Source organism: Carcharhinus amblyrhynchos, chromosome 16 (assembly GCF_965287045.1).
Source record: "Carcharhinus amblyrhynchos chromosome 16, sCarAmb.v2.hapA, whole genome shotgun sequence".
NCBI lineage: Eukaryota > Metazoa > Chordata > Chondrichthyes > Carcharhiniformes > Carcharhinidae > Carcharhinus > Carcharhinus amblyrhynchos.
The window spans coordinates 6,097,676-6,103,311 of record NC_137339.1 but is presented as its reverse complement, the minus strand read 5'-3'; the positions used below and the strand labels follow the sequence as shown (position 1 = coordinate 6,103,311).

General features: G+C 44.5%; 1 non-coding gene and 1 pseudogene across 1 annotated transcript; both read left to right on the top strand.

Annotated features, from left to right (window-relative positions):
• The first annotated feature begins 1,429 nt into the window (after positions 1–1,429).
• Positions 1,430–1,571, top strand: LOC145354103 (U2 spliceosomal RNA; annotated as a pseudogene).
• A 191-nt stretch (positions 1,572–1,762) lies between these two features.
• LOC145354118 (U2 spliceosomal RNA) lies at positions 1,763–1,961 on the top strand. The gene has a single exon (XR_013888802.1). It is a non-coding gene; the product is annotated as a U2 spliceosomal RNA (small nuclear RNA).
• Positions 1,962–5,636: the final 3,675 nt, after the last annotated feature.

Genomic DNA, 5,636 nt, shown 5'->3' with positions numbered 1-5,636 from the left:
GCTGAGGGACGGGCTGAAGCTTGGGGCAGCCGCCGCAAAGGCACAATGGGGAAAGGCCACACTGTAAGGCCTTTTAACGGAGGCAGACCGAGGGCCCAGGAACTGCAGAATACCCTCAACCTGCATAACTGTGTGCCAATCTGAGCACTAACGGCACACAGTAATCTTTTGAGGCGTGTATATAGTTTTTAAGTATTGAAATGTAATCATTGTAATTAGTACAAATATGTAAATATTGAGACATGGACATAGTTTTTTAAGTACTGAAATGTAGTCACTGTAGTTTGGACAGATCTGCAAAAATGTTTTGATTCCGCATTGTTTTGCTACTCGAAGCCCTGTACGTTGTAATAGATTACTTGAGATTTTTATGAATAAAGTATATTTTTGGAAAAAAAACTAAAAAAAAGAAAAAAAAAATTACTACTTTTTGAGGTTCTACCTGTCCCGAGTGTTGCGGAGGATGGGTCTGGCCACACTGCCGCGGAACGTTCCGAATAGTTGGACCGTACTGCAGCACCTGTCCTTCGTGGAGAAATTTTTCCGCAAACACACCTTTGACCACATGGTGATTAAGCAATGGTCAGTGCGTAACGTCCTTGGGGCCCTGAGAGAAAAGGAGATGGTGGATCCTGTTGGATGGTTCCCTGAGCAGACTGTCAGTGTCATCTGGCAGAACTCACAAATAAGCACCAAGATCTGGCTTGGCGGGTGGTGAGAAGGGCACTCCCCGTCACATCCTTTATGCACGCTTGAGGTCTCAACATCACCGCACGCTGCCTTTGAAGCAGCTGTGGGGCTGATGAGATGGTCACACACCTCCTTGTGGAATGTGCCTTTGCAAAGAAGGTCTGGAGTGAGATGCAGTGGTATTTGTCGAGGTTCGTCCCGAGCAGCTCGGTGACGCAGGACTCTGTGCTCTACGGGCTGTTTCTGGGAACGCACACTGAGACAAATATCAACTGCTGCTGGAAGGTCATCAACTCGGTGAAGGACGCACTTTGGTCCACCCGAAACTTGCTGATCTTCCAGCTGAAAGAACTGTCCTCGAACGAGTGTTACAGACTGGCACATTCCAAGGTCCAGGACTATGTGCTGAGGGACGTGCTGAAGCTTGGGGCAGCTGCCACAAAGGTGCAATGGGGAAAGGCCACACTATAAGGCCTTTTAACGGAGGCAGACCGAGGGCCCGGGAACTGCAGAATACCCTCGACCTGCGTAACTGTGTGCAAATCTGAGAAATAACGGCACACAGTAATTTTTGAGGCATGTATATAGTTTTAAGTTTTGAAATGTTATGACTGTAATTTGTACGGAATGTAAAAAAGTTTTAATTTTGCACTGTTTGCAATTCATAGACATGTAGATATGCAATGGTTTATTTGAGATTTTTATGAATAAAGTATATTTTTGGAAAAAAAAATTACTCATCGCTTCTCGGCCTTTTGGCTAAGATCAAGTGTTGTATCAACATGCTGCGCTTTGTTGAAGTCATTAGGTTACTTTTTAGCTTCATTTGAAGCAATGTTTTAAAGTGGCATCTCAGCCTTTTGGCTAAGATGCAAATAAGATCAAGCCTCGGAGGAGGAGCTATACCTACTCCAATCAGCTTGGATCATGCAGATCAAACCCAAGACAGGAGGTGAGAGCCCTGTCTTGTCAGCTTGAATCGGGAATATCCCAACTTGTTGGGACTCTGAATTGGATTTGATTTGATTGGATTGGATTGGAATAAAGTTTTTAAAAAAATTACTCCACATCTCTCGCTTCTTGGCCTTTTGGTTAAGATCAAGTGTAGTATTGACATGCTGTACTTGGTTGAAGTCACTAGGTTACATTTTAGCTTCATTTGAAGCAATTTTTTAAAGCAGCATCTTGGCCTTTTGGCTAAGATGCAAATGAAATCAAGCTTTGGAGGAGGAGCTATACCTACTCCAATCAGCTTGGATCATGTAGATCAAGCCCAAGACAGGAGGTGAGACCCCTGTCTTGTCAGCTTGGATCGGGAATGTCCCAACTTGTTGGGACTCTGAATTGGATTTGATTGGATTGAATTGGAATAAAGTTTAAAAAAAATACTCCACATCTGGAGTCCTCTGAAACTCTGGATTAAACTCAGAGACTGTGGATGGTCCTGACCCACTTTGCAGTATAGATACCCAGGAAAAATTGGAAGGGTTAAAAGCAGTTCTAACTCCTGGATAGCTTGTCCCACCCCTTGGACTTCCCACTGAACTCCTGACTACCTCCCTTTGACTGCCCCTTCAACCATTCTACAACTCACCCCCAACTAAGAGAGAGAGTGAGAGAGGTCACCATAAAAAGAAACAAAACTGCATTAACTCAGATTAGAATAAAGATCCCAATAATTAGGAGAATTAGCCTTCTGCATGGTTAACATGAGGGCTACCAGTTGTAGATAATCGGCACCATTATCAGAGCTGAAGTATAAAACAGTCTACCCACAAGAAACATGACACAAACACATTTCTTAAAGGCATAGTAGAGGTACAAGTGTTCATGAGTTCTTTCAGCTGAGCCTTCATCTCCATATTGAGAATCTAATAAGTTTGAGGGTACCCCCTGAAAGGGTCCTGGAATCCATCCATGAACATTTAATATACGACCCCTCCTTTGGAGATTTTGTTCCAGTTATCTTTTTAAACTGGATAATTGATTCAGAGTCTCAAGGTCTAAGTGTTGCACTTCTACTTCCAGACCACCTTCTCCCTGTCACTATTCAGGTCTCTCGATCATTCTGGGTTACCATGATGAGCATATATACCTCCCTTCAATAATTCTTTGGCCTCCCCAAGTAACCCTGAAGCCCATAGTAATTTTATTGTACATTCCTGTTCTCCCCTCCAAAATCATAACTGTGATGTTCCCATGTCCCATGTGACCTCCGCCCTCTGAATCTTGAGGCTGAGTGCACAGTCAAATCCAAGACAAAGAACAGTACAGCACAGGAGCAGCTCTTTGCCCCTCCAAGCCTGTGTCAATCATGTTTACCTATCTAAACCAATTGCTTATATTCCTCTATTCCCCATTTGTTCATATGCCTATAAAGATGTCTTAAATGTGGCTAACTTAACTGCCTCAACCAGTGCATTCTGGGCCCCCCCACCACTCTCTGTGTAAAAAACATTCCCCGCACATCTCCACTGAATCTTTCTTCCCTTATCTTGAACTTGTGCCCCCTTCTAATTGTCCTTTCTGCCCAGGAAAAAACTTCCAACTGTTCACCCTATCGATATCTCTTATAATTTTGTTAACTTCTATCAGGTCACCCTGCAGCCTTTGTCTTTCCAGGGAGAACAATCCCAGTTTATTCAATCTCTCTTCATAGTTAATACCCTCCAACCAGGAAATATCCTAGTAAACCTTTTCTGCACTCTCTCCAATGCCTCCACATCCTTCTGGTAGTGTGGTGAGCGGAATAGGACACAGTATTCCAAATGTGGCCTAACATAAGAACATAAGAAATAGGAGCAGGAGTAGGCCATCTAGCCCTTCGAGCCTGCCCCGCCATTCAATAAGACCATGGCTGATCTGCAGTGGCTCGGTTCCACTTTCCCACTTTCTCCCTTGACTACCAACAACCTATCTACACGTGTCTTAAATATATTTAGCGAGGTAGCCTCCACCACATCAATGGGCAGAGAATTCCAGAGATTCACCACCCTTTGAGTGAAGAAGTTCCTCCTCAACTCTGTTCTAAACTGCCCCCCCCTTATCTTGAGGCTGTGCCCTCTAGTCCTGCTGTCCTTCCTGAGCAGGAAGAATCTCTCTACCTCTACCCTATCCATCCCCTTCATTATCTTATACGTCTCTATATGATGCCCCCTCATCCTTCTAAACTCTAACGAGTACAAACCCAGTCTATTCAGCCTCTCCTCATAGTTCAACCTCCTCATCTCCGGTATCAGCCTAGTGAACCTCCTCTGCACTCCCTCCAAGGCCAAAATATCCTTGCGCAAGTACGGCGACCAAAGCTGCACACTGTACTCCAGCTGTGGCCTCACCAGTGCCCTGTACAGTTGCAGCAAGGCCTCCCTGCTTTTATATTCAATCCCCCACGCTATAAAGGCCAGCATCCCATTTGCCTTCCTGATCACCTGCTGCACCTTCAGGCTGGGTTTTTGCGACTCATGCACAAGGACCCCCAGGTCCCTCTGCATCGTAGCATGCTGCAGCTTTTCGCCCTTTAAATAGTAATCCCTCCTACTATTATTCCTGCCAAAGCGGATAACCTCACACTTGCTAACATTATACTCCATCTGCCAGGTCCTCGCCCACTCGCTGAGCTTATCTAGATCCCTCTGCAGACTTTCCACACCCTCCGCACAAATTGCCTTTCCACTTATCTTCGTGTCATCAGCAAATTTCGACACCTTACACTCAGCCCCCTCCTCCAGGTCATCTTTATAAATGGTAAATAGTTGAGGCCCCAGCACCGATCCCTGGGGCACTCCACTAGTCACCAACCGCCAATCAGAATAGTACCCATTGATACCAACTCTCTGCCTCCTATTAGACAACCAATCCTCTATCCACGCTAACACCTTACCCCCAACTCCATGCCCCCTAACCTTCTGAAGCAACCTTTTGTGCAGCACCTTATTAAACGCCTTCTGAAAATCCAGAAACACCACATCCACCGGTTCCCCTCTGTCTACTGCACTAGTCACATCCTCATAGAATTCCAATGAATTCGTCAGACACGACTTCCCCTTAACGAATCTGTGCTGCGTCTGCTCTATCAAACAATTCTTCTCAAGGTGCCTCATTATTTCTTCTTTGATGACAGGTTCAAGCATTTTTCCCACAATAGACGTTAAACTAACCGGCCTATAATTACCTGCCTTTTGCCTGCTACCCTTTTTAAACAGTGGCGTAACATTAGCCAATGTTTTATGCAACTGTAACATAATTTGCCAACTTTAATACGATGCCATCTGATGAAGGCAAGCATGCCATATGCTTTCTTCACCACTTTTTCACCTGTGCTGCCGCTTTTAAGGATCTGTGGACCTGAACTCCCAGATCTCTCTGTGGCTCCTCCTGATTGTTCTGCCATTTATTTTACACTTGCCACCTGAATTGGATCTACCAAAATGCATCACCTTGATTTGTCTGGATTAAATTCCATCTGCCATTTCTCCGCCCAATTTTCCAGTCTCTGTCTTGTTGTATTCTGACAATATTCATCACTAACCGCCAATCTCAGTATCATCCGTAAACTTACAAATCAGACCAGCTATGTTTTCTCCCAAGTCATTTATATATATTGCAAACAGCAGAGGTCCCAGCACTGATCATTCTGGAACACCATTAGTTACAGACCTCCATTCAGAAAAACACTCTTCCACCTCTAACTCTGTCTTCTACGGCCAAGCCAGTTCTGAATCCATCTAGCTAGTTCATCTCTGATCCCATGAGATTTAATCTTTTGCACCAGACTGCCATGAGGGACCTTGACAAATGCCTTATTAAAGTCCATGTAGGCGACATTCATAGTTCTTCCCTTGTCAATCATTTTTGTCACCTCCTCAAAAAACTCAATTAAATTAATGAGGTGTCATCTCCCATGCACAAAACCATGCTGTCTGTCACTAACAAGACCATTCATTTCC